Here is a 12,261-nt window from a genome sequence, read left to right as displayed (position 1 = left end):
ATTTTCAGAACTATGAATGATGGATTTAAACCTTTTGGAAGCATTCGGTCCGTATACCAGCGCTAAACACACGATCCAAGATTCAACTAATTTGGTTACATCAGTTCAAATATACAGTAAATAATGTAAACAAAAAACCAGAAATGGACGTATCACAAGTGTGCATACAGAATTTTTATAAAAACTGGAATAAACTCAACGGTGCACATCAAACAGAGCTTTTGCACCAAGATTTTTGTTACAGACATTTTAGTATCTTCAAAACTACGAGAACTATCGACATATTTTTTTTATTAATCCCCTAAGTAACTTTTTTTATAAAGATTTACAAAACAAAAAACGATACACCTCTCGTAATATCTTAATAACAAAAACAATTTAAATAACATCGAGATAATATCGCAAATTACGGGATTATTGCAGGACAATTTTTGACAGGACAATATGGATGTCAGCGTTCATCATTTTCAACATCGTGCTAATCCGTGATCCCCAAAACCACTTTTGGACCAATCTGGCCACTTTGGGACCGATTCCCAGTTCTCCGGCGAAACCCGGATTACGCTCTATTGTGGAGCATTTTCGGGAATATTTTTGTCATAATTTTCAAAATCAAGCTTGTTCGTGATTCTAAAAACCCTTTCTCTACCAATTTGGCCACTTTGGAACCGGTTCCGGATTCTTAGGTGAAACCTGGAATAAGGCAAATTACGGGATTATTTCCAAATTATTTTTGACAGGGCAAAATGGATGTAAAAGTTCATCATGTTTTAAATTTAGCTCAGCCATGATCCCCAAACCCTCTTTTGGACCTATCTGGTCACTGTGGGACCGATTCCCGGTACTCCGGTGAAACCTGGAATATGACAAATTACGGGATTATTTCTGAATAATTTTTGACAGGGCAATATTGATGACAAAGTGTATTGTTTTCAACATCAATCTCAACCATGAATGATTTTTTTTCTGTTCTGGTATGGCCATTTTGGGAGAAGACTGCGGCAAAACCAAGAATTGTCAAATAACGGGGCTCTTTCAGGAAAAAGAAAAATCTAGCCAATGTGGATGTCAACATTCGAATTACCTGATCAAAATTGTTCTAAAAAGTGCAATAATCCCGTAATTTGCCATATTCCGGGTTTCGCCGGAGAACCGGGAACCGGTCCCAAAATAGCAGGATCGGTTCAAAAGTGGTTTTGGGGATCATGGATGAGCTTGATTTTGAACATGATGAACTTTGACATCCATATTGCACTGTCAAAAATAATTTGGAAATAATCTCGTAATTTGCCTAATTCCGGATTTCACCGGAGAGGGTCTTGGGAATCACCAATGAGATTGATTTTGGAAATGATGAATTCTGATAGGCATATTCTGCCCCTGTTCGCATAAATGTCCCATATGCATTTTCATCACTTTTGAGTTAATGGTGCAGTTTGGTTCAAAATCGTGTGCTCTGTCAGAAAAGCCTATAACATCCAGTACTTTGTTCTAGAAATCTGGAGGAAATGCAGTTTTTCCACGAAAACATAACACGTAGCCTTATGTGTGGGACAAACTTGCCTTGCGTTTTTCTCAGTTTGCTGTTTTTGCATATGGGACATTTATGCGAACATGGGCAGTATTGCCTTGACCAAAATATCCCTCAATGCTCCACAAAAGAGCGTAATCCGGGTTTCACCGGACTACCTGGAACCAGTTCCAAAGTGGCCACATTGGACCAAAAATGGTCTTGAGTATAATAAATTGGCTTAATCTATCATCCTGGCATGGGTTTGATATAGATTATTATTGAATATTTATAACTGCATGTAAAACATGTAGAAAAAGAGGGCTGAAAAAAGTTGCTCCTAAAGTTTCGGGAATAACTAAGGGTAAATGTCTCTTTTTCGACTTTTAAAAAAGCAACATTATCTAGAGATCTGTCCGCATCTTTGGCTGTTTAGATATCGAAAATCCGTCAACAGGGAGTCGAGATATAGCTTGGAGTTCCACCTTTTCCTCGAGCATGGGAGTTTAGGTGTTGTGTTGTTTTTTTCTGTTGTCCAGAGTTTTTATACAATTTTGGCAGCTATCCATACTAAATCAGTCACTCCAAAATCTGATTCCTAGGATAGTGCTTACTGATCAAACATGTTGGAATTTTTGTGAAGTTTCGGATAAAACTGTTATCAAAAGTCTTGAAGTCTTGAATGTTATTTTTCAATTTCTGTACCAATAATTATAGAACCGAATAAATTCATGTATCACAACAAATGCTGAAAAGTTATACTTTTCAGTACCAAAATAGATGCTTCTCATCATTGTTTTTATTTAAACTGTGGAATGACTTAATACATGGATATTTGACTTACAATTCCATTCAAATGGTGTTTTACGTAATTGCAAAAAATGCTGTATCGAGCTCGTTGCAAAACTTGTTTCTTCGGCACTCGTCGTCTTTATTAAATTCGGTGAACTTCGTTGGATAAATCTACGACTCGTGCTTAAAAAATCATCTTTTTGCAACTGTATAATCTATTGACATTAGTCGGAGTCAACGATGCCAGATTTTATTTCATGGGAGATCTGTATTTTCTTAAAAATAAATCTATATTTTATCTGTATCATGTCAAATTCGAAGTCATACAAGACATTTATAAAATTTTAACAGCAGATTTAGGCTTTTTAATCATATTAAAGCATAATTCAAACACTAAATTATTGAAATTTTTAATTATAACCAAATTTAAAAAATCGAAGTTGTGGCTGGTTTGGTTTATCCTTACACCCAGACCTGGGTATCCTCTCGGTACCTCCGGCATTTTGAACGGCGCCTTTGCCGTATCGGCCACCACGGTTCGGTGGTTAAGGGGTGGTCATTTGTTCATATAAGCCACTCAATGGGATGAACTGTTTTAAAGAACGAATGAACACGATTTGTTGTTGTTGTAGCGCGAGAGGTCTTTACTCACGTCAAGTAGTACTTTCCTCTCGTTTCTTTTCGAAAGGACTATCCGCATGATCTTTAACTTTGGGTGTATCGATTTATTTTAACTATTTGTATTTTTCATGCAAAAGTTGAAAGAAAATCAGTTAATGATAGTGTCAGATTTAGCCTTGTACAAAAATGCCCTAAAAATAGATATTTATTCTATGTAAACATTTGATTTTCCTTGTTCTTGACTGATATGTTGTAAGCTTTGAAATGTTGTACATATCTATACATTGAACACATTGAAAGTCTATGAACATTTCTTTCTCTCAATAGAACCCCAGAAAACATTGCTCAGGTAAGTTGTCCAAATTATCTCGCCCATCCCGTAATAAGAAGGCAAACAATATTCACCCTAGGATGATGAAATGAATGTAAATACGGACACATTAGCTGGAAAGCGCACACCGTCGACGCCAACGCCGACGCGGGGCCTGAAAGTGATAGATGTATTACAATATTTTATCTTAATAAGGTTATGCAAATCATAATTCGCTAGATGAAAAAGGCAGCAACTTGTCATTCTTTCCGGGGCCTTTCTGGTGAGTTTTCAAGCAGTATCAGCGTGGTTTCGATCTTCTTCCTCAGAGTCCTCAGAAATGAGACATTTTTTTCTCTCAAGTGTCTCATGATTGAAGGAATTGGATTTTCCACGCCATGCTGCTCCCTGTGATGTTATGATTTGTCATCTTTTCTCTCCATCAGTGGCAGGCAGTGGCCCCTCCTACCTCCTCCCTTCTGGCACTTTCATCAACTTGAAGGTTGGTTGCTTTTCCTTATCTGACAGCAATCTCTCACTGGCAACGAGTGCCACGCAGATAAGATCAAAGTAATTTTCCGGCACCCACTCCCACTTCCCACCGCCACCCACATGCATCACAGCATCCAGCTGCCAAGCCAATCGACAGCACTTTTGCGGAGGGAAAAATGGTTGTCACAGCACTCACAGCTCTCCTCTACGAAGGAAATGAGTTATCTGCGTTATCCATCTTTTAATTAGAAAACATCTCACTTCTGGGGTGGCTGGAAACACCCTTCAATTTTGGTCCATTTTCACCCCTCTTCTACGCTCAATAGGCCTCTGTAAGGTCTGAAGGATGGTGTGATAAATCTGCATAAATTGGACATGATTTGTGGGAATTATGTTTCATGGTTCCGGTGAATCACGGATTACAGCATCCATCGAGCGGTGTGATAAAAAGTTGTCCAATTCTTAAAGTCTGTTCTAACCTTCACACACTCACCCGAATCTTCCCAGGAAGTGAAAAATGTTCGCCTTGACCTTAGACCAAAACTCCAAACCGCAAACTCACACACATCTTAAATCAATTTTCCGGGCGCGTTTCCGGCATTACCTTGCGGTTCGCGTACACCACACGGACAATCCAAGCCATTTTGAGTCCCGGTCGCGGCCGGCCGGCGATGCGGTGGCGTCTGTTACACACATAAAACAGTACATAAATATTTATAACACTCTCGTTACTTCACGTCACCGGAATACTAATGCACACCGGTTACCACCCCCAATCCAACCTGGGGGAAGGTGGTGGATTCACCACAAATCGGTACACATTCTCGCGTGCGATGACCTAAATATGACTAGAGCAAGAGAAAAAGTTTTTCTACAGCCAGAAGGTGTAACTTGTCGGGATAAGTTTTGTGGTGCATCGTTGTTACATAAGGAAAATTCAGATTCCATCTTTGGTACACTCTTGATTGTTTACCAAAAATGAAATCTAAATTTTCCTTATGTAATACCGATGCACCACAAAACTTATCCAAACAAACAAGGAAAATACACAGCAACAAAAGTTGAAACAAACTGCAAAAAAAATATTTTTCACTTAACTATGTTGAACATCGGTACATAAAAAAAGTAATTTAAAGAGATGTCAGACTTTGCGTTTGCATTGTTAAGAAATCATTCAAAGATTTGGTGGCACTGTGAGCAAGGGCGTGGACCACTCTGTTTAATCTCAGGAGGTTGGATCACTTGTTTTCATGAGTCCAAAACTGTACATCCATCCATAAACAACGTGGACACTTTTTGGAAATCTCAGATCGAGTACAATTGTCCACACAAAAAAACTTTTTTGTATGAAACATGGACAGCCGCCAACAACTCCCTAAAGCGGACCCCTTATGCTACAACGTAGTTTATGGATGACCCCGTATTGAACGACTTTTCTCACAAACAGGGTTGCCACATAAATCTGGGAGTGCCAAATTTTTCAAGTGTCAGCCAGAATAAAGATTCACCCTTCTCTGTGAAAGATATTGACAGATTTTGCCAGATTTATCACTTAATGCCCATTTTGAACAACTTTTAGATTAAAATCAGCGAATTTAATTGAAAAACATAAAATTTAGAATGAGTTTTTCCTAAAGTAAATGTTAATTCAACCTTTTTTAGTCCATAGTAGAAACCTTGTTAAGATAGATACAAGTAAAACTATATTTGTTCCGAACAGTAGTTAGTACCAAATTTGATTCCTTGAAGCTGATACAGTTACAGGCCTATCAACTAGTAATATACGAATGTAAACTGTAATGACGGAGTTAATTGAAAGGCTTATTTATATTTGCTTTAAAGGTCAGGTTGTTTTTTTTTGCATTACTGATTTAAATGTTCAAATAAATCATCATAACGATAACTCGTCCAGCTCAAACCTCAAATCATCATCCTCATCATCATGAAATCAATTAATACATCTGAATTCTACATACTTTTGAATTAATTCAAATCCTCCCTCATCTTCATCATTCAGAATTGTAAGATTTTCGTCTTCAAGATTTTTTCTGATTTTTTTATGGAAACTTTGCCAGATTTTTTCAAATTTTTGTCTGGTAACCCTGCTCACAAAGGTGATTGCTGTTGCTGATGATTTTATCATCGTTTTAATTTTGTTTTTTACTGCAAATTAATGTCTCCTTAGATATGGCTTTTATGTTATTTTAATCATTCAATTATCATTCTACAATTAAAAATATCACATGTTGTTACAATTTTTAACTTTATTATCATCTATGAACATTTTGTTCAAATATTTACTTAAAAAATGATTTTTATCATTTTACAAAAAGTAATTGAGAAGTGTATGGATTTTAGGGTGACAATAAAATAAATCGACAAAAGGGATACCCCCTGATTCGATTCTTTAGACAAAAACAGTAACTATGAAAATTTTGAGCGTAATCGGTTAAGGATTAAGGCTAACTTTTTATCGTTGTAGTTTGGGGTAAAAAATCTCTTCATACAAAAAAAAAATCTTCTTTAAATCATAAAACACTCGTATGGATTATCACGGATCGTTTTGCGGTCTTCGGCAAAGTTGTTTGTTATCAAATTTTACATGAGAATCTTACACTTGATAAGGATCTGACACATTTAAAGCCAAAATTTTGAAATTTTGACTTTTCCCAATACATTTTTTCGATTTTTTTCCATGTAAACTTTATTGATAAAAAGTGACTCTTAACCAAAAACTGATTTGGCTCCAAACCAGGAGTATCTCTTACGATATTCCAAAAGTTTTATTTTTTCTTGTCTCCGTTATTTTTGGTAAGGAAAGAAAGCCGTCTCATCATTCGAGAATGAAAGGTAAAATAAGTAGTTCTACGGAAATATATATTTTGACAGTTCATATATTGTTAACCAAACATTTGACTAAAAGTTCCATTACAAAAATGTTTTTGAAATAGCAAAAAATATTGTATAAAACACTTTTTTCAGCACTAGTCATATTTTCCAACTCGGTGAACCTTCTTGGATAATTTTTCGACTCGTGATAAAAAAATCAGCTTTTTACAACTTGCTGCATAAACTGCTATTTCGTTTATTTAGTTTACAAAATTTAAATAAATTTGAAGAGAACTAAATTGTAATCATGTCTTCTGTTCCGACCCCGTTTGAATGCCGACCAGACCCAAACGACAAAAACTTATCATTTTAAGATGGACAGAATTCTAAATCATACAATAATTTGTGGTAAGATTTTTTGTAGTTTTACATGTTTTTTTTTACCGAAATCAATTCGTAACATAAATATGCGAAAGTGAAACAATTTCATTACAAGCAGTGTGACTACAGCTACCAACCACTACGTCACATATGTGAACCAGTCCTTGAATATGAAATCGACTCAACTCTGATGTTGCTGATGCTTTGCTTCGTCTGTGCCATCCTGCCTACTGACTTCTGATTGCCCTCTGTATGCCAACCACCAAACGCAAGGGTGGACGAGTTGTGTAGAGTCAAATTGAAATCTGGTTAAATTGTTTTTCATCTGCTTGATGGTGCTAATATGGGGGCCACCAGCAAATATTTGACGAAACAACTGGAGTATTGTTTCCAACCACCGGCAGCAGCAGTGTCATCAGGCCTAAGAGACGGAGTCAGTTTCGTCTCCACCAAAAAGGCCAATCTAGACAATTTGCTGCCAACTTGAGAGATTGAACCAGTGGGTATCGTTAGGAGGTTTTTTCTTGAAATGAAATCTTGTGCTAACGTGATGAGATGAATTTTCAAATTTTGTTGAGAATACGCCTTGGTAGATTGTTGGAAAAATTGTGTTTTGACTATCAAACAATTTCCATCATTTCAATAGTGTTGTCAAAAAAAAACATTCTCAAAGATGCCCCTCACTGAGTCCTCAATCCAAAGAGGTATCGAAAGTCAAAAGAAAAATCAGGTGATTATATTGCCACTTTATGGTAATATCGTTATCGATTTCAATTTTCCTATTTCCACCTTGCTACTGTCGATATCAACCCACACAAACATCGATTGTGCAATGCACGTGGTATGTTGGGAGGCCATTAGCATTCCGGACATGCCACCGCCATTTCGTATGAATCATTTGTTTTGATTTGTTCGCTGCTGAAGTGCTGCTGGCTGGCTGGCATAAGCGCGCGCAACAGTTTTCCTAGAAACTGTTTATATGTTGCTTGCAGGATTGATACCTACTTCTTTCGAATAAGTTTAAAATTGGAGTTAGTTTCAATTTTGAAAGGCTAAATTTATGTCACTTCCTAAAAAAAATGAAGTGATCCCTACACTAACTGTTTTTGGAGAACAGTATTTAATTCCATCGAACACGTAACGTTGGCATATAAGCATATTGATTTTTATGACTCTCTAGTGAAGTTGTAGTAAACACGATATTCCACCCAAGAATTGAATTAAAAGTTCACGGATAAGGATATTTCTTCCTGCTCGACTCATCTAAACGATTGTTTTTCTTCCATTCTCCAGAATCGTTTCCAGAATTCCTCTTAATCCCATATAGCACGTTCACTTTCAGACGAAATCGTGCCCCGCAAGACATGCGACATCCACTTCACGGGAAAAAAACAGAACCGAACCGTGGCTGATCGATCAGTTCAATATAATAAATTAATTTCCTTTTTATCATTTTTCTCAGTTTTTAATTCAAGTTTAATTTTGCATATTCTCCTTTGCACGGACGGTTCGCTTCCGTTCCACGACCACCCGGGACGACCAAAACGACCCGGTTCTGGTCCAATTTATTTCCACTCTGCGCCACGGTCGTCATCTCATGTCATGATGCATCGATCAGCAGCCGAGGCAGCAACCCACAGAAGCTCATTTGAATATTTCCCATCGTGCCCAGCCCCATATTGTTGGCGACTCCTTGCGGGGGTCCAAACCGTGGTCCACCCGCTTGGCCACGGTCACGGGGGCTGGGACTGATTCATTGAGACCCCGGGAGTTGTTCCTATCGGGTGTTTACATCTATTATTTCGCCCCAAAGTACTCGTGTCGTGATGTTCCGTCAAGTTCATCGTTCATCAGATGTACCAGAGTTTTTTTTTTCGTGTGGCTGTCAACGGAGCGCGGTCAAACGGGGTTCAGGGATGTTCGGAAAGAATTGGAGGAAAAAACATCGTTAAAACGTTTTTTTAGTTTTAAAGAAACTGACTTAGAATCTTACATAAGAAGAAAAATTGAATTTTGGAAGGTTGAATATTATCTCTTTCACCCAAAATTATGTGTTTGTCAAGCTATTTTAAAAGTTACTAAAAAAACAGGGTAACGACAGTACAGGAGTTGGTACAGGGTGCCAAGTCAAACGAAATCTAACTAAGAGGATAACGTTTTAGGGCTTTGGTGTCTTGGGCAAAATTTAAGAGGCGAAAATTTGAAGAAAGATTGTACAGAACACCAAATTTCAAGCTTATATTCTAAACGAGATATAAGACGTTTTTAAAAAAATGATAATGAAAATATTTTTTTTTTTTGTGATAACTTAAAATGTGTATGTTGTTTGTTTTTATGTGCGTTGGCGTTGATCAACGCATTGATTATCGATAAGCAACTGCGTTCTTTTAAAGTTTTCATGAGCTTTAAATATTATGATGTTTTTTTCTATTTTTTTAAACGGAAATTTGGGGAACCAAAAGCCCTAGGGGTAATTCTCTACCAACTCACACGAAATCGGGAAAAGTTGCCCCGACCCCTCCTAGATTTGCGTGAAACTTTGTCCGAAGGGGTAACTTTTGTCCCTGATCACGAATCCGAGGTCCGTTTTTTGATATCTCGTGACGGAAGGGTGGTACGTCCCCTTCCATTTTTGTACATGAGGTGTTTGCAGCCTCAAACGGTAATTTTACGAAAAAAAAGTTTTGAAACAGTTACTTTTTGCGTTTCTCTTTCTTTCGTCGTCCGTGTCTGTCGCGGGTGACCATGTACGGCCATGATCGACGACAACCAACTTTTTCAAAACTTTTTTTTCGTAAAATCGCGATAACTCGTGATGTTTCCAAGCAAACCCCTTATGTTTATATATCATCATTTTTGTAATTGTCCATTCTACAACTTTGTAGAACATTGTTACACTCTAAAAAAAACAACCCTGCAAAGTTAGAAAAACACGAAATTTTAAAATGAAAAAAAAAATGTTCTAAATGAAAAAAATGTTTTTAAAACTTTTTTAGTGATTTTTTCGATGAAAAATGCGTTTTCGGAATTCTGAGTACGCCATCAAATCGGGCGTCTAATTTTACATATAAGTCCCTTTGACACCACATTTCTATCTCATCACCGTTTCAGGCTGCAAATTATTGAAAAACACCTCTTTTTTCGCATGTAGTTGCAGTTAGTGAAAAAAACGGGAATGAACCATATGCATCAGCCAAATCTACTCACCTGATGATTCCATGTTGTTCTTAGTGATATTCTTCACCACATCGAATGCATTTGTAATTGATGAACGGCCTGTGCTTGAAGTTCTTTAAGATTCTGAAAAATAACAAGATTGAAAAATAAGTGTTATTAAAATAATCAATCCAGATTTATTTTAATAACACTTATTTTTCAACCTTGTTATTTTTCAGAATTCAACATAATTCAATAATCTGTCGATTAAATCATTTTTCAAAGTATTTGGTTATCCCAACTTAGAGAAATTTCAACGCTTTAAAAAAAAATCTGAGTGCTTTAAATTAAAATCAGCTTTAACATTTTTGGGTTTCAAGTCATTTTAGCGCAAAATTAATTATCTCGTCAAAATTAATAAAAAAAAATCCCATAGTTTCAGAGGAATTTTATGAAACCTTTCAATACCAAAATAATAACAAAATGTGGCATCCTGGCTTAGAAAATTTTCTACAATTTCAAGTCATTTCATTAGGAGGTATATCAGAAAAATTTAAAATCAAGTTTGAAATTTCCGGTTTTCAATGAAAGCATTCGCTTTGAGACATCATTTTAGCGCATCATTAATTATTTTGTCAAAATTGGTCAAAATTTTACCATAGTATCAGAGGAATTTGGTAAAATACTGTAATACCAAAAGAATACCAAAATGTGGTGTTCGACCATTGACAAATTCTGCAATTTTGCAATATCAAAACAATACCTTAAATTGGTATGATACCACATTTTGCTCTTGCATAATCCTTAAGACAAATTTTAAAGGGTCCAGGAATACCAAACTTTGGTATTGATACCAGAGAAAGGTATTATTACGCATTTCCCTTGTTATTTACCCATGCTCGAGTAGAAACGCCGTTGATCTCAACGATTAACAGCATTGATCAAAATGCTTTGTGTTCACCATGATGTCATATAAAACTTTTAAAGAATTCTAATAACAAAATTTTAATTGCAAAAATCTTTCAAGGCCTCACCTTTTGATCTTCTAAGATCCCCAAAATTGGCTACGACGTGTGATAAGATAGCACAATCACGACAAAATTAGAAATAGATTAGTAATTATGAAAACAAAACAATAAATTAAATTTCAGATATGTTCAAAAATTAAATTATTCTTAATACAAATTGAAATGATACTGTTCCCAATTGTTAGAAGCCATAAGACCAAAAGCTAAAAAAGAAATGTATTTTTGTAGTCAGAATTAAATTTTAAAGGTGAGGTGAAGTGAGTTAAATAAAAATAATAAATTTAAAATGGGTTCTACAAGCTACATCAATGGTTCTACTCGTTACTACTTAATCGTTAATTTTATTTAAAAAAAAATAATAACACGTTATTTTGCTAAACAAGCACCCCTGAAATGTATATTGCTTACCAAACTCCACACTGGTCATCTGACCGCTCGAAAGAGTTTTATTTCAATGTATACCATGCTCAATCGCTTGTGACAATTATCGCAATCCAAACCACGGCGTGACGTCCGCTTGCCTGGCTGCTTGAAAAAAAGAAGAGACAATAAAATCCTGCCCTATAAAATTCTTAATTTGTTGAAAAGACATGTAATGAGCTTGCTTCCAGTGAAATACTTTTAAATCTCACTGCCAGCGGAGGCCAGCAGCCTGCAAAGAGCCAACATCCACACAATCTTTATCGGGAGCGCGTGAGGTGCCCATGTTCACGAGCTTAATGAAGCTTAACGTAGCAAATTTACCCTCCCCGTCCGGGGTCTCATCCCTACGGTGCGGCGTGGAGCTCTTGCAGCACACGACCAACAACCGGTGTGGGGCACATTCATCCCCTTCAGTTTGTGGGGATAAGGTTTTCTTTCTTTCTTTGAGAATTAAAAAAAAAATATATTTCACATTTTAATGCTCTGTCTTGTTTTGAAGCTTGGAAAAAAATGTAATTCTAATTAAAAAATTTTCTATTTCACAGAGAACTTCCCTCGAAACTCCGCAACCAGAGATGCTAGATATTGCTCCACCACATCGTAAGAAACCACCAAAACGAAGTGCACGTTTCACAAGTGAACATACACACACGTGTACCCCTTTTCCGCACCCCCACCTTGCTTCATCAGGGGGAATCCAATCCCGCGCGGCGCGGAAC

The sequence above is a fragment of the Culex quinquefasciatus genome, chromosome 3, assembly GCF_015732765.1.
Source record: "Culex quinquefasciatus strain JHB chromosome 3, VPISU_Cqui_1.0_pri_paternal, whole genome shotgun sequence".
In the NCBI taxonomy this organism is placed as follows: Eukaryota; Metazoa; Arthropoda; class Insecta; order Diptera; family Culicidae; genus Culex; species Culex quinquefasciatus.
The sequence above is the reverse complement of the archived record's forward strand: the minus strand, read 5'-3'. Positions refer to the sequence as shown.